The 23,260-nt window shown below is 37.0% G+C and overlaps 1 long non-coding RNA gene across 1 annotated transcript; it reads left to right on the top strand.

The window, feature by feature from the left end:
- Nucleotides 1-8,725: 8,725 nt before the first annotated feature.
- Nucleotides 8,726-13,943, top strand: LOC131905664 (uncharacterized). Its single transcript, XR_009378008.1, has 2 exons — nucleotides 8,726-10,250; nucleotides 13,543-13,943. It is a non-coding gene; the product is annotated as an uncharacterized LOC131905664 (long non-coding RNA).
- The last annotated feature ends 9,317 nt before the right edge of the window (nucleotides 13,944-23,260 follow it).

The following is a 23,260-nucleotide window of genomic DNA, read 5'->3' as shown; positions in this document are numbered from 1 at the left end:
AATTCAACACATAGAAATCAACTACATTTCTTTATAACAATAAAAGTCTATAAAACAGTTAAAGATGATTACATGGTTTGTAATCACTAAAACCGTAGAAATATACAAAAAGCCCTCTAATATACCTATTTGAGTATGGTTCTTGTTTGTAATGTTGAGCTTGTATTTTATTTAGATTATTAATTTTGTGCTTATAAGTAGTATGGTTAAGTGTATTCAGGGCGAATGATAATTTCTAAAATCATTCTTTAACTGTTTGCTATTTTCTTATTAAATTATGCAAGTTTAAAAAAAGATTATTTCTAAATTGCAGCATCTATTAAGATTTTCTTTGTACCTCAAAGGAAAAAAAAATCACTTTTAAGCTGTTATTTTGAAGGAAGGATATTAGCTTCATGGTGTATTACATTTTTTTTTGTATGCTTTAAAGAAATGTTTTCATTAGTGAAACAAATGTGCCTTGCTTTCTTTTTGTAAGAGTAGTTTGATGTAGGAGGATATGTGACTCTCCGTTCGTTCTGAAGTCTCTTGGATTTTCCTTGGTCAGTAACAGCCAGTGGTCCTTTGGAGGGACTGACACACTAGGTTTCTTAGCTCAAGTCCCTCTCTTTATTGGTACATAGAAGTAATGTCTTGAAGGAATGGTGACTCTTTTAGGAATTGGTGTGTCGTCTACTGTAATTGTTTTGTAATTTCCTGTGAGAGCCCCACTCTCCACTGCTTTCTTCCTTCTTTCTGTTCACTACTAAGGCTTCAAGGGATGTTTACTTCTTCCAGGTTGTTCCCCTTACCATTCTCAGCAACACTTCCCCAAGGCTGCTACATCTGGAATGTCCCAACCTCTCCCTTCCTCTAGTTCCCCAATAGCTGCCATTCTGATCCACCAGACCTAAGACTTCACAGTAAGACCATCTTTCTCTTGAAAAGAGTATGGTCGTTTGTGCTTCAACAACTCCCTTTTCACGCAATCTCAATTTTATTCTTCCCGTTAAATGTGAATTGAGGCTTATGGTTTTTCTTTTCTCAATTTTCATCTAAATTTAAGTTACAAGTGGTTTCATTAGATCTCATTATGGATCTTGATAATCTGGTAAGAACATGAAGAGATTATTACTTATGTATGTACTGACTATTACCCTAGGGAAAATGGGTGTCTCAAACAATTTGTTAAAATTAAAGTAATCTTTAAAGTTTTAAAGACCGTGAATAGATCAATTTTCTTTTTATCTTTTTTTTAGCTTAATCTGATTTTTATATTCATACCTCTGAATGCATACAGAATAGAAAATGTATATTCACATGGCCTTCAAAGCCCAAGCTCCTTAGCCCTTGCATGCGTTTGTAACCTTAGCTTAGCTAGCATTTGATGCTAATAGATGCTTTGGCAAAGTCACAAATTGATATGACCCTGGAAGAGGGTCCTGTAGCAGAGCCCAGCTGCTCCCCTCTGAGTCTGAAATGGATGTTAATCTCATATTAATCTTATATCATTTGCTTAGCAGGCTCTTTTCCTGTTTGATACTGAAGAGGTCTGCTGTCTGTTCTTAACCACTCTCTCTTGGGAAATTTTCATCTAAATCACAGCATTATAATTATCCCAGAAAATTAATATTCTACAATGTTTTTTGAAGTTAGTCTTTTAGGATAACTTTATTTATTTATTTATTTTTTGCACAGAGAGGTGCCTCATTCATAATTTTTAATTTCAAGAATATATTCCTAGCCCTTTACTTCTTGAGCTTATTTATTAGAGGTAAATGAAGGCTGGTGTATCACCAGTTTAATTCCTGAAACCAAACATGCTGAAACCAAGTATGTTTCAAATAGTTTACATTTTAGATGATTCATAAATCAATTTATATATTTTTAATAAATTACTATCTATGAGAAATATAATTTTCTAACACAGATTTTATGTGTAAATGTTATTTCTTACAATTAATAGTCAAGGCTTGTCTAAACCTAAACATAAATCACTTTGTTCTTTAAAATCAGGACATTTCAAAATTTATTGTCAGTGATGCCAAGAGGTATTAAAACAAACGTCTAATTGCCAGAGTCCAGGTATTTGTCCTTCTTAAAAAGGAGACTACTGACAGGTGTTATTCTTAATTTTCTTTTCCAAGAACTTACAAAGATTCTGTGATAATGTCAGTATCTTCCTTCTCTGTCAAGGAAATTTTTAACTATTTGAGGACAACAATTCTTCAGATTATTTTTAGAATTATTTATCAAGTTAAAAAAATACTATTCCACTGGTTAGGTTTCCATAATGTTTACATCCTCATCTGAAATGCTATCATTGGCGTGTGTGAAGTTTGTGACTAAACAGTATGAAGAATGCAGGTAAGGTCAGTACCTATGCATTCATTTTATCAAAGTGTTCTCTGCTCTGATATTGTTCTAGATTTTGTCATTAAGACTGAAGGAAAGGCAGATAGCACTCTCTGAGAGTCCTCCACTTCCCTCAGATAGCATCAGATTACTGCGAAGCAAGGGAACTTTTTCAGTAATAAATGACAACTCTACATAACAAAAATCAGAGTCAGGATGAGGTCTCCTTTCTCTGTCCCTGGTCCTGCTTTACCCTTTTATGTACCAGGATGCATACTGAGCAGCGTCTCCTTGGTCACTTACAACTCTCAATGTATTATGGGGCTGTTTTGCTCAGACACTAGTACAGATCAACTGTCTTTCAATGGGACATAGGTCCACATAGAACACATGACTTGTGTCTTGTGCTGGAGGCAGGATATGTGTGTCATCCAGGCACAGCTGTCTTTTTAGCTCAACCATGACCAGTTTCTTCAGAGAGGATTCTTGGAGGTCTAGTTTAAAGGAGACAGGTGTCCTTTAATCATAGCACACATTGTGTTTGCTCTTTCCCAGTGTTAGTGGTCTTCTGCGAGCCAGATCTTATGGAAAACCCCATAGGAATAAAAGGCCGGATGAACTCTTTTTTTGTGTTGGGCTTAGATCCTATATCCGGAGGATGTACTGTAAATCCATGAATCTCAATCCTCTCCAGGATTTGCAACCTTAAAACCCATTTTGCTTTTCTCAAAGTAAGGTCACTTATAGATGAATTTCTAAATGGTCTTATTAATAAAAAACTTGGAGCCAGAAATTGGGGTAAAAGCCTGAGAGAAATCAGAGGAATAGGAACAGCCACATCTAACCTCACCTCACCAACTCCGCAGCTTCCCAAAACGAGTCACTTCCTGTCTACCTACGCCTATATGCCTTGCTGTTCTGCCATCTGATTTGCTCTTTCTGTCCAGCTACATCACTTCCTCTTCCTGCCCAGCTCTATCACTTCCTGTCTGTCTGCACAGACTTCCAGACCTCCATGGTTACCTAGTGTTGGAATTTAAGGTGTATGCCACCACACCTGGCTCTCTTCCCATTGTGGCCTTGAACTCACAGAGATCCAGACAGATCCTTGCCTGCCAAGTGATAGGATTAAAGGCGTGTGCTATCATTGCCTGACTTCTATGTAGTGGCTGGCTTTTTCCTCTGATCTCTAGGCAAGTTTTATTTTATTGGAAGAGACAGTATACTGGGGGACATAATACATCACCATAATCACTTCACTGTTTGAAGGTTAAAAAAAAAAAATGAGTGAGACAGGTGGCGGTGATGCACGCCTTTAATTCCAGCACTTGGGAGGCAGAGCCAGGTGGGTTTCTGTGAGTTCGAGGCCAACCTGGTCTACAGAGCAAGATCTAGGACAGGCACCAAAACTACACAGAGAAACCCTGTCTCAAAAAAACAAACAACAACAACAAAATGGATGGCACACACATGGACTTCTCTGTGGAACATGACAGCAAAATCACAGAAAATACTTCTTGGGAATATGGTTATTTACTTAAATGTTTCGTATTGATTTTTTTGTTTTTAAATTTTGTTGTTTCTGTTATTGGTCAGTTTCACAAATCTTACTCCCTTGCTCTCAAACACTAATAAGTAAGAAGGTAAAACTTCTGGTCTAGTTATTTCCTGATTTAAAAAAAAAAGTAAGCTTTTCTATGAGTTATAATAGTATTTCAGTTGGTTGTTTTTTGTTTGACAGGGTTTCTCTGTGTAACAGCTCTGACTGTCCTGGAACTCACTTTGTAGACCAGGCTGACCTCAAACTCACAGAGATCCAACTGCCTCTGCATTGTGAGTGCTGGGATTACAGACGTACACCACCACTGCCTGGCAGCTGTTTTTTGTTTGTTTATTTGTTCGTTTGTTTTTAATTTTTGAATAGTGATGTTTCCTCTTGTTATAAATATGAAATTGATCATTTTTATTCTTTCTTTTTGGATTGGCTCGAATTTTGAGACAAAATGCCACATATTTAGTGAAGAATACTATTTTTATTTTAGCCTAATTTTTAAGAACATTTTTTCTATTTTTCATAGTAAAGCAAATCCATTGAACATAGGTTGGAAGTGAGTATTGTTCATCAGACTAATGAGTATAAAAATATTTCTAATTTAGTAGAAAAATTTAGCCCAAATCAAATATAGATCATGGATTTAGTTAGAAATATGTTCATAAAATGATCATATGATATTCTATTTTTACCCTTTAGTATAGATTATCAAATAGGTAATCAAAAACGAATGTACTTATAAATTCTGAAAGTGTAAAACTTACACAAACTTTAGAACTTTTAATATAGCAGATGTACTGATCAGTTTTCTGTCATCTTGAGTCAAACTAGGGTCATCTTGGGACAAGGTCAATATGATTGATTTTGGAGGGCCCAGCCCTCTGTGGGCCACAAAACCTCAGTGAAGGTGGTCTTGGGCAGTATAAGAAAGGTAACTGAATGTGAGCTTGAGGAGGAAGCCAGTGATCAGCACTCCTCCATGGCCTCTGCTTCAGTATCTTCGGTCAGGTTCAGGACTTGATTTCCTGCTCTGACTGCCCTTCATGACAGATTGTAAACTCTAAGATAAACCATTTACTCCCCAATGTTACTTTTTTCCTGGTCTTTTCTTTTGTATAAGATTGATTTATTTTATGTGCATTGGTGTTTTGCCTGCATGTGTGTCTGTGTGAGGGTGCCAGGTTCCCTGGAATTGGAGTTAGAGACAATTGTGAGCTGCCATGTAGGTGCTGGCAATTGAACCCCGGTCCTCTGGAAGAGCAGCCAGTGCTCTTAACCGCTGAGCCATCTCTCCTGCTCCTTTCCTGGTCTTTATCACAGCAACAGGAAGCAAACTAAGACAGTAGTGTATGAGTTTATTAACTTTTAAAGAAAATTTCCAGTAACCTGAAGTTTTTCTCATTCAAATGTCCTATTTAATTTTGCCATTATTATGATGATAGACAAAAAATATGCTCACATATTCCATCTTTATTCTGATCTGTGATTATATATCATTACTTATTTAAACTTTTTTCAGCTTTTTCATAATTTGACATATTAGATTTTTAGAGAAGTTCTCTACCACAGACTCTTGCTTTTTTAATACCTCTTTATTTACTGCAGTTTTTGTATCTTAGCTGTCATTCTTCAATTTTATGTAGAATTTTAAGAAACATATCTTTAAAAGATAACTGACATTTAATATTAAAACTTTGTCTACTTAATTAGACTTTTAAATGAACAAATATTCATTAAATGTGACCTACTGTGTCTTTTTTTGCACCTTAATAAATTTCTTAATTTTTTCATTTATGTAAATTATTTTCAGATCCCGATAACTGGGTTTTAGTAACTTTAAATTTCAGTGTCATTATGGTTTTCTGTATTTTCTTTATGTATTTGTGGATACTTTTGTTATTCTTTGAAACATCTACTTTGTGGGTAAGTAATTAGACTAGAATTTTATCCGTAATTCCTAAAATAAATTGAGCATGATAACTATTGTTTTCAATAAATTGGTATTTGTTTTATGGGTCATGTTCGGGTGTCATGGTGAACACCTTCCAAATGTGAGTCGGAATTTCTTCTCTCCTTTTGTAGTGCCACCCTTTTATTCTTCATAAACTTCAGGGACCCGGTGTGCACACTTTTGACACGATTATGTATCTCTGATAGATTCATCATCTTGGTACTGTGTTGTCTTTTTTGCTTTATTCAGATTCCTTTGTTCTGAAGTCTATTTATCACACATCAATGCAGCTATTCTTTCTTCTTTAACTTAACTTTGTTCCTATTTTCTCCTAACCTTCTCCTTGGACTTGCACTGAGTTTCCTATAAGCAATATATTGCTGGGATTTTTTTTCTCTTTAGCCAATATTTGCCGTTTGGTTAGTCTGTTTAGACCATTTGCCTGTAAGATGCTTATTGACACAACCATATCATCTATTTTCTTGTTCCCCACTCCTTTCTTGTCTTTGGTCCTCTGTTTCTCTGTTACTGTCTTCTTGCACTCTGTATTTGTCAAAGATGCTTGGGAGTGCATCTTGGCATAGTTTCCAAATTGGTTGCTCTGTGTGTTACCATGTAAATATGTGACTTGTTATAGCTAACTAATGTCAATATTTTATAACTTCAAGTGAGGTGCAGGGAACTCTCTTCCTATTAGATACCTTTACTTTCTTCACTTTCAAACAGAAATGCTTTGAGTACCAGATGCTATTATAATTTTTGCTTTACTCTTCAAGCATGATTTACAAAAGTATAGTCTGTTATATACACTACTCCTTTTCTGCTGCTCCTCCTTCATTCCTAATACCACTGAATTCTTTCTATTATATCCCCTTTCTATATGAAGTACTTGCTTCAGCCTATCTTAAAGGCAGGAGTGCTAGCAAATATATATATATATATATATATATATATATATATATATATATATATATATATATCTTTTAGTTTTAAAAATCTTAGCTGAAGGATAATTTCTCTTGATAGAGAATACAAAAATTGAAAACTATATTCATTAGCACTTAAAATATGTTCCACTTCACATGGCCTCTACAGATTTAGATAAGAAACTTTGTTCCACAAATTGATGTCTTTGTGGCAATGTATCTTGCTTCTCTGGTGGCTCTCATGGTCTTTTCTGTTTCTTGAATTATGGTGCTGTTGATTTCTTTGAATAAGTCCTGTTTTGGGGTTACTTATTTTCTGGATTCTGTAGCTGTTCTCCAGTTTGGGGAACTTCCAGTGATTACTTCGCCACAAATTCTTCATAACACTGTTTTCTGTCTTTCCTCCTGAGCCCCCAATGATGTAAAATCTGTGTCCTTTATGGGCTGGAATTTCCTAGATCCTGTTTGCTTTATTGGGTTTTGTTTGTGCTCTGTTTTTCAAACTGAATAAATTCTATTAATCTCTCCTCAGTTTATAGATCTGTACTCTATGGCCTCTATTGGCCTATCAAATCCATGTAACAATATATTTGTTTATACTATTATAATTTTACTAGAAGTTTCCTAGAAGATATAGAGATGCTCTGCCTTCCTTGTATGTAGTGTTGAGTGGGCTGATGTCAGAAAGATTTTCATTACATCCCGTGAATTACTGGGGCTCTCTTCATTACTACATTGGAGGTCAGGAAACAATGTCCTGACTTGGCATTTTTGCCTGGGTGAACTGAATATGAGACACCGTGTGTGTCATTCGTCTAATAATGAGCTACTACGTTAACTTGACCTCTCTCATACCACCTTTCAAAAGTTTTCTTACTTGCCCCTAATGCCATTCCAAGAGACTCTATTTGTACTTAGTGGAGAGGAGCAATGAGAAAGGGTGTTTATGCCATATTTTCTGAATTATTAGTCTCCTTCATTTACTCTTGATTTCTCACAGGTTGTGTTTGACATGACACCTGAAGTAATCAGTTTTCAGGTGACTTGAAACTGGTAGTTTTAGAACTGCTCAGTTCCCCACACCCTGTGTGTGTGTGTGTGTGTGTGTGTGTGTGTGTGTGTGTGTGTGTGTGTATGTGTGTGTATGTGAAAGGCAAGCATGTGTGTGTAAGAGGAAACCTTCAGGCCTCCATTCCAGGCTCCCACTATATTTGAAGCATGTTCTGCTCTTATTTTACTACAGCATATGCCAGGCTAACTGATCTGCAAGCTTCTGGAATTCCTCTATCTCTGCCTCTCACATTTGCACAGAAGCTCTGGGGATCACTAACACGCACAACCATACCCAGCTTTACAAGTATTCTAAGGATTCAAACCCAGGGCCTCCTGTTTGCAAAGTAGGTGCTTTCATTATGCCCCCATTATGAATACATTTTTGGTGTTTCTATTTTTTGCCGGATATTTTAAATGCTTAGTATAATTCCTAGCAAGCATACAGTAACCAGTAATTATTTTTCAAATGAATAAATAATCAGAAAAAAAACTCATATTAAAAAAATTTTATTAAGAAAATTTTTATTCATTTAACACACCAACCCCAGATCCCCTTCTCTTCCCTCTTCCCATCCCCACAGCCTTCCCTCCCCAACCCATCTCCCATTCCCTCCTCATATGTTTGTGTTATTTCTCTATTTCAGATTCGATTCAATGATTTATTAAAAGGCTCAACAATCACACTTGTATGTGTGTAGCAATTGCCTGGTTATACAAGTGCTCAAATCATTTTTGCTTGGGAATAAAATAACAGGAGTTAATTATGTCGGATCGAGTTGTTTCTTTTTCATTCACTATAGCTATTGATTTTTTAACTAACCAGCATGGCTTTGGTTTCTTAACTAACCAACATGCCGTGTTTATGTTCTTACCTAGAGACTGCTAACTCCTGGGCCACAGCTACTTGAACAGACAGCTCTTACTGACTGAGAAACTACAAACGAGGCATGACACATTCTTCTTTCAGGGAAGTCAGGAACAAGGAATGCTAAGTTCATACCCTTCATACCCTTCAGGAATGGTTGAGAGACACCGGTTTCAATTCTGTTGGGTACCAGAATAGGAGTCAAGAGATACAAGTTAGCATATAAATTTACTTTTTGCCTTTTCATATTAAAGTTTCTCCTAGACCATGAATAGTGGGTGATTACAAATAGACACTGCGATTTTCTATACAAATTGCAAAGCTACATTTATTAGGAGGAAATCAACTTTGTTTCTTCAGAATGATTTCCATGGTTTTTTTCTCACATCATAAGAAAAAAGACAGCCATTTTCTTGCATAATGTCAGTCGAATTAGAGAGTTTTGTATTGCTCAGCACTGACTCATAGTCAGTCACATGTAACACACATTTTGTAGATTACCTAAATGTGCATTACTAATAACAAAGCAGCATAATCAGGCATCATTTTCTCAGAGTGAAGGCTGTGGGCTCAGTGGGTGCAGATATCACAAGCTAGTTAACTTCTTTCATTGTCAAAGTATACCTGCAACCTGAAGTTGGTAGGGCCCAGGAGGGTGACTGATACAGCAACTCTCCTAAGGAGAATGGACAAGGGACATTGTGAGGCAGAGTGGAGGCTCTATTGTAAGAGCAATGGGATAGTATTCTCCAGTGCTTTAGGGCAGTGGATGTCAGTACATTCCCGGGAATGCGTGAACATCCTCCTGCTTAATATGGTCTTCAGGAAATAAATGTATCAGGATGGATATTGTTGAAGATATGCTGGCTTAGGACTTGATAGACAAACAAACAAAGACATGTAAGTGAGAATGTATAGGAATTAATTTCCTCAGCCAATTCCTGGGAGAAGGAATGACCTATGTTTCACACAAAGAAGGAAAATCCTTTAATGCTTGAAACACTACATGGTGGTATAAACATCACAAATGACACTAAATACCCAGTGGCCACAGTAGCCTTTAGGTGTTTAGGCAGACTAGTACATTTCAGCGCAGAGCAGATGAGTATCTAATAGGAAGTCACCCTCAGCAGGATAATGAGAGAGAACATATGAGTGAACATAGCATCTATCCTGAGGGAATGTCTGTAACCAGGGAGAACTGCAGGATGTACTTTATTTGCTTAAAGTTGACACTACATGAGCCTTTCCTCTTTATCCAAAGCTTCCTTTGAATGGTACATGGTCCACAACCACTCAGCTGTGGGAGAGGCCACAACCTCACTGCTGGAAAGCAGAAGAGAAAACAGACCGGGGAAGAAACAAACCTATGAAGCATCTCTGGACCAAAAGAAACACATCTGTGTTCCTTGCTCATTGCATATCTACCCCAAAAGAAAGGTTTATCACATCTGCATGGCTGGAGAAGGCAGAGGCTGAGTATCCAACAGATCAAGTCAACCACTCTTCCAATATGTCACCTGGGAAATGCCCCCAGAGAAAGGTTGCTAGCAGACTGGATACCGAGAGGTTGGTCTGTCATTAAATGGATGACTGTAGTGTGGTGGTATCGTGTTCCCCAAAATATTGTACACCCTAATAAACTTATCTGGGGTCAGAAAACAGAACAGCCACTAGACACAGAGGCTAGAAAATGGTGGCACTCACGCCTTTAATCCTAGCATTTCAGAGACAGAAATCCGTCTGGATCTCTGTGAGTTCAAGGCCATATTGGAAACAGCCAGGCATGGTGACACACACCTTTAATCCCAAGAAGTGAGCCTTTAATCCCAGGAAGTGAGAGCAGAAAGCAGAAAGGTATATAAGGTGTGAAAACTAGGAACTAGGCTGGTTAAGCATTCAGGCTTTCGAGAAGGAGTTCAGCTGAGATTCATTTGGATGAGGACTCAGAGGCTTCCAGTCTGAGCAAACAGGATCAGCTGAGGAACTGGCGAGGTGAGGTAGCTGTGACTTGTTCTGTTTCTCTGATCATTCAGTGCTCACTCCAATACCTGGCTCCAGGTTTGATTTTATTAATAAGACTTTTAAGATTCATGCTACATCAGCATTGTGCTACTTCTTCTAGAAAATTCTGAACTGTTTTCATGTTTAAGAAGGCCTCAAACAATTAAGTTTGTAGAGATGTTGGTGAGATTTTTTTTCTACTAACATTTCATGAAATAATTTTTCAAACTATTCATGTCTACAAAATTATTCTCTTTTATAGGAACCTTTTATATATTCACAAAATGTGTGCATACATTTGCACACACACACACACACACACACGTTAATAGAATTCTGTTAATAATGTTTGTGGTATGACTTCATCTTCACTGATGTCCAAATTGAGACACAGTACTCTCAATGTGAGAGTACATACTAATTATATATTTCATCAAAGGTGCAAATACCCAGTGACTGATTTTATTCATCCTATAGATGCATAGTTGCTATCTCACCTTGTAAGAACTGCTCTAGAATTTGTTCATTTCTTTCTTTGGTTTTAGGATTTTTATTAGCATATATTATATCATCAAAAAATGTTCCTTCATTTTCCACACATACATATCGATTATTTGCTGTGTTCCCCTCCAGCTTACTTTAACTGTTCAATAGCTTCCTGAAATGGAAACTATATTTCTTTCACTAAAATGCATGTTAAATTTTTTTGCCACTGCTTAAGTCATTTGTGAGTCTTTTAAGTCATTCTGGCAGTCATGTTTCACTGTACTTTTAGCTGACATTCCTCTGATAGTCATACTGAGAAGTTGTCCATGGGTTTAGATCACTTCTGTATTTTTCTTTTTGAGGTATTTACTGAAGTCCACTGTCTGTCTGTTTTGTTTTCTTTCTGCTGCTGAGTTAAAGGAACTTTTGTGTCTTCTGAATGTAAGTTCATTATGCACACATAAAGTGCAGGCATATTCCCCAGTCCCTGGCAGGACTGTTCATTTCTACATAGTGTCTTGTGATGAGATAGTCTCATATTAAGTCTAATTTGTCAGATTTCCTTTCTTCTGTAATTTTTCTTTCTATTTACAAATTAAGAAACCCTTGTATGCTCATTGGTGGGAAAGACAACTTCTTATATTTTTGTTGAGAATTTACTGTTGCTTTTTCTCGATAAGGTTTTGGCAAATGCAATTTCCAGAAAACTCATTACATAAAGGATCAAATTTTCTGCTCTGTGGTTTTCTGTCTTCTGCACTCCAGATGCAATTATTCGTGTTCATTCTTCTTTTCTTCTTCTTTTAAAATTAACCTTGGTATGGATTTATCACTTTTATAAATATTCACAAAAATTAAATTTAAAAATATTTACTTACTTTCTTATGAGGATTTGTATATGTGTTTGTACTTGTGTGTGTGTGTGTGTGTGTGTGTGTGTGTGTGTGCGTGCGTGCAAATGTATGCACACATTTTGTGAATATGAATAGGTTAGCATTGGGTGTCTTCCTCCATAACTCTCCACTTTATTTTAGAGACAGGGTCTCTCATTGAGCTGTAGCTTAACCCTTAGGCTAGAATGGCTGACAGTAAACTACAGGGATCCTTCTGTCTCTACTTTTCCAATAGAGTGGTTACAGATGCATGGGATCTTTATTGTTCTTTTTTTTTTTTAATGCATCACTCACACATTTTGTATATCTGTTCAGTTGTGCATTCTTGAAATTTCCAGTTTGGGAATTATATTACCTAAAATTTCTAAGGACACTAGATTGAAAATTCTGTATGAACACACATACTTGTTATAAACACATGGAAGAGGAATGTCTTGGTTGTTGTATGTTTAACTTTTTAGAAAACTATTTTGCAAAGGGTTTGCTTCACTAGTCAATCAACTTAGCTGACCACTAGAGTTCTAGTTGTGCAGTCCTCACCAACCCTTGTCACCACGAACCTTTCTAGAATTAACCTATGCGTGATCGAGCATAGACTCTACACTTTGTATTCTCCTCTGAAGTGTTTTGCTACAGCTACTGCTGCCTTGGCTGACTTCAGTGTGCCTCTCTGTTTCCTGTATGGAAGCCATCAGTTATAATCTCTGCTTACTTCTATGATAATTCTAAGTGATGTCATAGAGGGCTCCCTGCAGTTTCCCCTATATAAACATGGTTAGTTGTCTGAGCTTTAGTTGTTTTTTTTCTCTTAGATACTCCCTCATATTTGGTTTTCTCCCTTTATTTTCCATACTTCCAAGCTGATACACTTTTATCTCATTCCTGTAAGGTTCAATAACATTGGAAGAAAAGCCAAAAGTAGTGCTTTTTGTGTTGACTAGGGTTATAACTGCAGGATAGTTGCTCTGATTGATGCCAGCTTTACCCTACTGCAAAAAATTTCCTCCATTACAACAGGCCCATGCCAAAACTTTTGCACTTGAACAGATTATGTTAAAGTCAGTGTCAAAGGACATTGGTTTTCAGCGATACCTGTAGATGACTATGAACTTGAATGAGTAAGAGAGAAGTATGTTTAAAAGCCAACCCAGTCTTAGAAAACACTCATCTAGGACCAAGATTTGCCTAGTCACCAGTCTTCTCAGTGCTGGCAGTTTTATATCTGGGTTTCTATGGATTCAGTCCATACTATGGAACCAATGCAGTGTCCTGACCCTTAGGAGAACACCATTTCAGTTAGGGTAAACAGTTTTAATGGATGTTAGCCTCCCATGGGAACTTGATGAGGAGTAGGGGCCTGAGCAAAAGATTAAAGGATATAGAAGAATCAGGAGAAGCAGTAAGAAACATTCCAATGTTGAACTAGAGCAGTTTCTGTACATTTCATACATGTTAATTATTATCTGTTTCCTTTGCAGGTCCTTGACATTGATTTGCATCCTTGAAACTCTAGTTGGGTGATCTAATTGGGAGTATGTGTTCAAAGAAGCAAAAAGGGAAAAGAGGGTACAGGTACCTACTGCAAACATGAAGACCTCAGTTTGATCCCTGGAGTCCACATGGTAGAAGAAAGGAGCCAAGTCTCCTGTTGTCTTCTACTTCTACATGCATACACAAAATAAGAAGTAAATAAGTAAATGTACTAAAAATATTAAGTGACAGAAATGGACAGGTAAAATTCAGCTTCCACAAAGTTATTTCTGTCGAGTGAATTGTTATTCTTGATTATGGACTTAATACACAGGACTGAATGATCAAGTCTTGGGTCAATGGATCTTCTATTATCTTTGATGTATAAAGAATGACAATTTTTGTTTAACGACAGTTGTTTTTACTGACAGTGGTTAGTGCATAGTAATGTCTTTTTTTTGATATCTCCTTGCCATAGTAGCTGCTAGAAAAACAAGGAGGAAGCTGAAATAATAAAGATTTTATACTTAGGTCTCCATAATTTGTGACCTTTCACAACATTATAGTCTATCTTTTCCATACACACCACTATGGTCATTTGTTTCTGTATGTGAACTTGGGGAAAGAGATTGACTGAATGTTTAGATAGCATACTTTCTTTACCAAATGTAACATTCCATTGGCTTTTGAGGGATTTAAATTGTTTCAGTCTATGATTTCTTGGAAACAAGTGTCTGAGTTGAAAATTTAGTCAAAATTCCCCTTCTCTCTAGATGAATAAGTATATAATCACCAAATATCCTAAACCATAAATAGATGTTAATCATCTCTTCCATAGGGCTGAGTTTGTCAAGCTGTTGACATTTGTCAATAGAAATTTTGAATAACACATAATTCTGTTTTCTCTAAATTTCCCATTCTATACACTATTTCCCCATCATTTCTTCCTCCTATAGACTTGTGTTCTAAGAGGTTTTCTGTATAGCAAACCATATGTGCTAGGGAGTGACTGGTATTGTCTTGAACAAATAAACATAGATGATTTGCTAGGTCTTTGAAGTTGCAGGAAGTTACTTATAAGCACACATGAATTTTGTTGGGTGAGTCAAAGGTGCAGAGGCTTCCCAAGGGATACAGTGGGCAAAAGATCTAGAGTGCAAGCCCCTCCTCAACAGCAGCACCCATATCACTAGATGTATGTGTAAGACAAGGTTTAAATGAAGCCAAGTTTAAAGAAAGAGGTATCACTGACAGGGACAGTAATTTCTCTTGGTATCCGGAAAACTGGACCAATAATTTTGTTGAGTGGCATCTATTTGATATTTAAGTTTTTAGTCTTTATGGAGATAAGGAAGGTAAAAGAAAATCCCAGAGAACAGCAAATAATTATTCTCAACATGGTTATTTTCTCCAGCATTTCCTTTCAATGAAGTGTATTGATTAAGCTTTCATTGATCTAGTGTGAAACCTCTCTTCTTGTTCAGAGACCTTTGGATGTCACTCTGAACAGACACTCCTCTAGTCCCTATAGTTAAAAATATTGCATTTACACTCTGTCAACATTTAATGAAATAATGAAGTTGATAACTTTATGTCTTTGTTCCATTTCCACACTGTAGCTGAGGGTTTCGAGATCTTTCTATCACACTCTTCACATCTGCTGTATGACTTTTCCTGGGAGATATGAAGAAGCATCCATCCACTCCAGACAGGTTCCTGACAACAGAGTAAGGAACGAGTTCAAAACAAGCTCATCTTAGTGAATGAGTTTACTGGGGTGACTTACAGGAGTATAGATGAGGAGCTCCTTACAGGAATATAGATAACTTAAGAGCAGCCTCATCAGCATGAAGCCCACCTTAGCATGGGTCACAACTCATGAAAGCTGCATCCCTGCAGCTCCTTGAGTGACTTGAAGCTAACTCGGCTGTTCAAACACTCTTAACCTCAGCAAGAGCTACTCCTTGGGTAACTTTAGTGAGTGCCTTTCTTGTCAGCCAAGCTGGGATTTGGAAACCTAGCTAGTTTCCGTTACTTTTTGAATCTTAACACTCATTCCTCCTCCCTCTAGGAAGAAATGTTTTAATTTGGAGGGAATAGTTGTACAAAAAAAAAAAAAAATGCCCAACACAATTCATGGTACATGTGCTGCCAAATAAGTTGAATACATATGTATATTGCTGAATGAGAGAGGTAATATATAAATAGATATGCATATGATAGAGGAAAGGTTAACTGTGTTGGTCCAGACTATTAGTCATCACAGCCAGAGGACATAACTACAGAACCAGGCAGATAGTGAAGTGTAAAGGACTCACATGCATATTATTAAATTGTATATCTGGCCTAAAAACCATGTCATCATATCTCTTTAGACAGCATATCCATTCATATAAAATTAACAATTTTCTATCAATTAAAAAATCCATATTATTAGTAATCTTTAAAATTGTTTTCTAGGAAATAATAATGCTGTCATTATATATACTAATCTTTGTCCTTTGATTGCTTGTTTAATAGTTAAATATTTTGATCTATTTGAATTCATTTAGCTGCGGATTTAATTTGACTAGGAAGAAAGAAATGCCAAAGAAGGAACTACTTCTTCAAAACTAAAATGCGGTAGGTAGACTTTTCAGTTGCTAAAACAATCAAGCTTTTAACACCTAGAAAATAAAAGGGCACATTTGGAAATGTTATAGAATTTGGTGAGACATATGATGAGTACTTATTATATTTAATAATACTTTTGGTTTTTTCTAAATGAGTCCATAGGAAGTCTCTGATATATTTGAAAATTATGAGACATCATGAAATTAACTGCTCTTTTAATATTATGCTAGCCTGTTCTTAGAAATGTACCTGATACCTTCATTTTAACTGTCCTAAAAGAGTAAGGCTGGAAAAATAATTAATACCTGAGACACTTACCACCTGACCTATTCTAAGTCAATCATTTGCCTGTTACTAATTTGGAGAGAGAACAAATTTTATGTGATGGTGGCTCATTTTGTTTTCCTCTTAGTATTTTTTATTTTGAGCATCCTTGAAAAATACCTAATTCTCAGATTCTTTCTATGGTCACATAAAATTCTGGCAAAGCAGAGGGAAATAAAATGGTTTACTCTCTGGATCACAATCTCCAGAGCTACAGATGTGTGTGCCAGCAAACTCTGTTTTCCTCTGAGATGGAGAAGGATGGGCTGCAGGAGGGAAACAGCCACTTGTCACACTGCTCTTCACTTTCAAGCACATCCCTTGTATAATTAGTTCCTCATCCTTAAAACAGGCCAGCTGTTTGCTTTGAAACCTCATGTTTATGATGAAAATATAATTTCTACAGTTGATTTACACCACATACCAGTCCTCTTCCTTCCTTCCTTCCTTCCTTCCTTCCTTCCTTCCTTCCTTCCTTCCTCCCTCCCTCCCTCCCTCCCTCCCTCCCTCCCTCCTTCCTTTCCCCTCTCCCCTCTCTACCCCTCTCTCTTTCTGCAGAATGAAATTCTTCCTCTATTTTCAGCTTTTTATTTGATCTGAGAACAAAAATTATGAAGGAAAGAGAAGCCCCATGGCCACTTTAGGATTGATTGGGCAAGGAGAAAATGAAAACCAGAAAAGAACAGCATCTTAGTAACTGCAGTGCTTATCTTAATAGTAAAGTACAGGGAGTTTCTAGAAACATCTCACAGGAGGAAAATGTCTTCTTTTGAATATTTTTTGCAGCACAGACAGAATCTCTGTGATGGCTACAAGAGCAAACCTGGTAAGTTCACACAACTTACATGTAGTCATGGAATCGTACCTTGTGTCATAGTCTCAGCCACTAGACATAGCTTTGCCATGTTGACTCAAACCTTAATTTCAGTTCAGAATAGATAGCATTACTGAATTAATTTGATGGTTGAATAAATTTCTAGAGCTCTCAAAATCTTCCTGCTACATACCACCTGCCTCAAAGACAAAATTTATTGGAATTCTGAAAATCTAGTTATAAGATGGATTACGTTAAGCTTCAGTCTTTCTTATGCACAAATATAAAGCATTTTAAAGACCACATCAAATGCAGTATTTAAGATGAACTGAAGACTGAAATAATGAAAGTGATAGAAAACAAAAAAACTAAAAGCATTGTGTTCATCTATTCTCAAGGGGCAGTGACCTTAAATGCAGGAAGAAAAATGCTAAATACAAGAAGTTCTTATTATTCCATGAAATTATCATAATTATAGGTGTCAACTGAGGCCAGAGTCCCCAACTTGAAAAGAGATGGAAAAAAAAATAAAACAGAACAAAAGGATATGAAAGCCCCATTGCATATAGCCAAAATGATCCAAATCAATAGCTTGTAAGTCATAATTACAACAGAGTGACACAGAGCTATCAGAGACAAGAGAAAGCATTACAAGATGCCAGAGGGAGACTATCCCTGAAGAGGTCATTGTCCTTTGCAAAAGACAAGTGGAGCTGCTTCATGTCTAGCCTCCTGTAAAGCAATATGTTTTTCTGTATTTCAGATAAAAGAATAAATATCATACATGCATCCACATAGAGTTGTGCATAGCAAACCTCTTAGGGATGACTAAAATGTTAATACTACAAGAATTTAACATGTGCTCAGACAAAAATCACTGTAGACGTGAGGGAAGAGTAATAGATTATTATTAAAGTTTTATCATTGAACATAGAGCATGGTACACACAAACACACACACATACACACACACACATACACACACACACACACACACACACACACACACACGCAAGCCGCAAGATGCCTATATATGTATTTTACTATCAATGTTTTTTTTATTATATGATATCCAACTATCATGATCAAACAAGAAGACCAAAGGAATCTTACAAATATTTTGCTAAATAATGTAGCTCTCCATTACATATATGTGTTTTTGATGCAATAACAGAGTATTTCTTGTGTCCTTTTTACATAAAACATTGTGAACTGAGTAAACGTTGTAGCTCTTATGTATAAACACATAAGAGCTTCTTTTCTTAAAGCATATAAGATGAATGGAAGTTAAAATTGTTGCAGTTATTGATAAAGATAGACACAACCTCCAGAGACTCTCAGCTTAAAAGCAGATATCAGGGTTTGGAAGATGGCTGAGTCCATCGGGTACTTGCCATCAGAGTCCAAGGGCCTGAGTTTCAATCCCCAGCACCCATGGAAAAGCTGGCAATGTCTCCACAGTGCTGAGGTAGAAGTGGATGGAGACTGATGGATCCTGCAGCCCACTGGCTAGCCAGTTTAGCCACATCAGTAAACTCCAGGTTCAGTGAAAGACTGTGCCTCAAAACGTGAAGGGGGAAGAATATGGTTAAAATATATATATATAAACTTAAATAAAAATAAAGGGAAGAGTGATTTAGGAAGGTGCATTGCGGCCTCCAATGTGCACTGACAGCCACATACACACACATACAGAGAGAGAGAGAGAGAGAGAGAGAGAGAGAGAGAGAGGAGAGAGGAGAGCGAGCGTAGGACATTGCATTAAGGGACATCTTCTGGTCTCCTTAGTGGCCCATGAGAGATAATATTTAAAATTGCTGGACTATATTAATCCATAAAAAGAAAATGAGGTTGAGAAAATTCTGATCAAAACAGGTCTGAGCATGCCAATCAATTCCCTGTTGGTCAAAACAAGGAGGACACTACTAGGTTTACACTGCACACACCTCTGAGTGACTTTCAGTGTGTTCTTCAAATGCATGTATACAAATAAGGCCTTGAGATGCTGAATCATTCAGATGAGAGGCATGTTACTGTCACAGATTCTTCCAGATGAGACAAATCACTTAGTAGACCTGGAACATCTTGTAGTCTATGGAAGATAGTTCTAGTGGCCTTGCAAAACCTACGATTTAAAATATATTTTTCCTTCCCAAATGCTTTGGAGCCTGTGATCCCTGTAAATACAGCCTAGATTAGAATCAGCTTAAAATCAAAAAAATATAGACATTGACATTTTTGAAAGATTCACCCACTGCTGGGGGATATTTCTTATTGCATGAGGCATAGATTGAGACGAGAAGCTTAGAAACTTCTCAATGTCTAGAGGAAGGTGAACCAATAGCAATACCGCACCGAGGTTCAGACTCCAAACACCCCCTTCACAAGCATCCGAATACCGCGGGGGAAGGAGAGGAACCCGAGGAGAGAGAAGTAAAAGATAAAGAGTCTTCAAAATTGTCTACCAGTCACAAAAGGAATGAAAAGTTTGACAGGAAAATAACACCTGTTAGGATTTGTCATTAATAGAGAGAGAGAGCAAGTCCCAGCAGATTCCCTGTAAGCAGGAAATCACAAGGAAGACTGGCAGGTCCTATTTCCAAATGAAGTCTGGCAGCAGCATTTCGCAGTATATCCATCTGCAGAGAACCACATTTCCTCCTGACCGTACTAGAACCAAGCCTGGGTGAAGAGAAGGGGGAAATGGAAGATGTCCATTAAATACAGAAGATTCTGCTGCTGGCTTTTCAGTCTGTTCTGGCAACTGTTAACTCCCTGATGCTCGGGTAATTGTAGGGGTTGGAGCAACAAAACCAGAGACAGCCCCACTCAGTCTCAGGAAGCACATCATATTTTTTTTTCCTGGGTAGAGCTTTGTTTTTATTTTCTCTGAGATTTTAAAAATTAAGGATCGTTCTATTCATGTGCTTATTCCCATCTTTTTGCAGATCTTTAGTAATGAAGCACAGTTGGCAAGAGATGTGTGCTATGTGGCATTGTATTGATGAAACGCATCCAGGTCTGTTCACCCTGGAGAAAGACGCTTACAAATAAGTACATCACTGGGAAAATCAGATAAGAGTTAATGTTTTCCCGATTGTCTTTAGATCACTCTAAGAACCGAATTGATGCACTAGGCTTCTTGGAGATGAAATGTACCCCATACCAGCTAGGGCTCCAGTCCTTTATCTTTGGAAGCAAAGTTCAGGCTTAGTTTAGGCTCAATAATGCATAATTAAGTAGCTTTATTCAAAATCTTTCTGGCAAAGTGTTTGTCCTTCAGCAAAGCCAGGCACATCCTAGGCAAAGGGCTTGGGATCAGAAAGAGCAGAATAACATGTGTGACTGTTGGAAAAATCTAGAAGATGAGCAAGTGGAAGTCCTACCATTCTGGTCATCTTATGTTCTGATCAGGGCATAATACTGTTCATTTTAGTGAATAATAATTTAATAAATATTATGGCTTCTGTAATCCTTCCATCACAGACTTGGTAGTTAATGGAACACACTGTCTTACCTGATGTTCCCCAGTTACAGTTATTTAGAATTCCTTTCTCTTATATGATATTCCTTTGTCTCCATATTGCTTCTCTTTGTCGTTTCATTCAGATGAAGGTTAGTTCTTTTATGGTCTACCTTTCATTGAACTTTTTTCAGTATCTGGCATGTTTTCTGAAGGATCTCCTCATTTTACATGTTGTGATGGAGGTGGCTTAATGTCTCTCTGTGCTGACCCCTCTAACCTGATGCGTGCACTGATGGAGACATCCTTCCAATAGGTTCCTTGGCAGTGTTTAAATGAGGAGAGAGTTCCCAATAAGCAATCTCAAAAACAAATCCTCTGCTTGCTGCTGAAGACTTAACATACTACTTTTCATCAAGTAAAACAAAATAATTTTATGACTGAAACAATATCATGCCCATACATGAAAAGAAACAAATGTATATGATTGAAGTGATGCAGAAGATATGGATGTTGTATTTAAAGACATGGTCTTCTTTCTGTTGATCAATATGGCTACTTATTCATGCATTATTGAGCCTGCACTAAGCCTCAAGTTTACTTCCAAGGATAAAGGACTGGAGTCTGAGTTGTTAGGGGGCAAATTTAATCTCCAAGATGGCTGGTACATCAATTCAGCTCTTAGAGGGATCTAAAGTCTTGGGAAAATGTTAACTCTTATCTGATTTTTCCCCAGTGATGCACTTCAGACTGATTTGTAAAGAATCTCCATGTCAGCTTCTTCCAGCATTATCTACTGCCACAAACATCAACATCACTCTACTGGTTTATTGCTTATTAGCAGTCTGGACAGCCTACCTCTGTCTCCTCAAGCAGAAGATTTCTTCATGTCTCCTTCATTTTCTTCCTCCTTCTCCTCTTCCTTTTCTCCCTCGTCTCCTCTTTTGCCTTATCTTCCTACTCCTTCCTCTTTCTTCACTCTCCTCTTTTCTCACTAAATAGCTATTTCAGCTTTGAAGACCTTTCTATGATATAATCTAAGTAACAGCAATTTCTCTTGGAACCACTTCTTAAAATCAAGCAGATTAATAATGTGTAAAGAAATTATTTATGTAACATGTTCAATGAGATTTTATACCATGTGCTTCATATTTTAAAATATTAAATCAAAATAATGAAAAATAAGTAAAAATGGAAAATAAATAAAATAAAATTACATAATTATATAGGCTGGTAACTTAATTTTACAGAAAAACATAATTTCAAATGATTTTAAAAGACATTGTTCAGATACGGTTGTCTAAATAAAGCTTTCATAATGACCATACCAGTTGACATGCCATTGTGGATGTGAAAAATGTCCCAGTGCCTCAACCTTAGATGAAGAGCTATAAGTACTTAATGAATTCTGAGAGTGGATCAGTTTTCTTCAGGGTAGAGACTCCTGATAGGTTATTCAGTTCCAAATGCTCATCTTTAAACACATGCACTTACAAGCAACACTAAATAGACTCAGTAGGTTGTGATGAGCCAGCCTACCTCCATCTTGGACTTGAAAGTGATCTTATAGTAAAGACAAACTATACTCATTCCTGCGTGTGATTAAATCTGTTTCTCAAGGATTAGGCAATGCCTCACCTGTAACCTTAACCACAAATGGTTCTGTCTTGCCTGTTTCAGGAAACGGCAACCATGCCTTGCTTTCATGGTTATTATGACCACCTTGCTGTGACCACCTTGCAACCATGTCTTTGTTTCAGGAGGTTGTTATGACCAACTTGTTATGCTTATGTTCTGCCTATTTGCTTACCAAATCCACAATTTGGAAACCCCTTACTCCTGAACTATAAAACTCCTTATCTTATCCATCCATTGCTGATCTTTTGAACTCCATCTTTAGGGAGAAACAACTTGCTTTAAGAAATTTGACCACGATTTGGGTCCATGGTCATTCTCCTTGCATCTGTGAGATTAACAGTTGTACACAATGTATATATGTGTGTATGACAATAATTACTGTGGAAGAAGAGGTCATGAATCTGAGCTGGAGTAGGGAGATAGAGAAGAGCTGGAAAGGAGAAAGGGAAGGGTGGAAGTGATGTAATGAAGGATTCACATTGACTAAATTCACACTTAAAAGGTGAAAAAAGGCAATCACATAAAATTATACTCTTCTATGTAAACCATGTGATCAATTAGTCTTGGCTGATGAAAAATATTCTTTATGGAAGAATTCTGTTGATATATGGAATTGTGGATAAGCATAATTACAGAATTATAAAAATAGCATTTGCTAACACTGAATAAAGTCTGATTAGGCAATAAATAAAACATACTTAATATTGCCGCCAACATAGCAATCCAAATCAGACCGAATTAGAAAAAGCCCTGGTTTAATGGGTAAAGTTCTCCTGGGTGATTTTCCAGTTCCCCAGAGAGGAGTTGGGGAAGAGAGAACAAAAAACCATGTGTCTGTTTTCTGAGGTGCAGTTTAAATACCCTGTGGGAGTGAT

This window comes from Peromyscus eremicus, chromosome 3 (genome assembly GCF_949786415.1).
Source record: "Peromyscus eremicus chromosome 3, PerEre_H2_v1, whole genome shotgun sequence".
In the NCBI taxonomy this organism is placed as follows: domain Eukaryota; kingdom Metazoa; phylum Chordata; class Mammalia; order Rodentia; family Cricetidae; genus Peromyscus; species Peromyscus eremicus.
The sequence above is the reverse complement of the archived record's forward strand: the minus strand, read 5'-3'. Positions and strand labels throughout refer to the sequence as shown.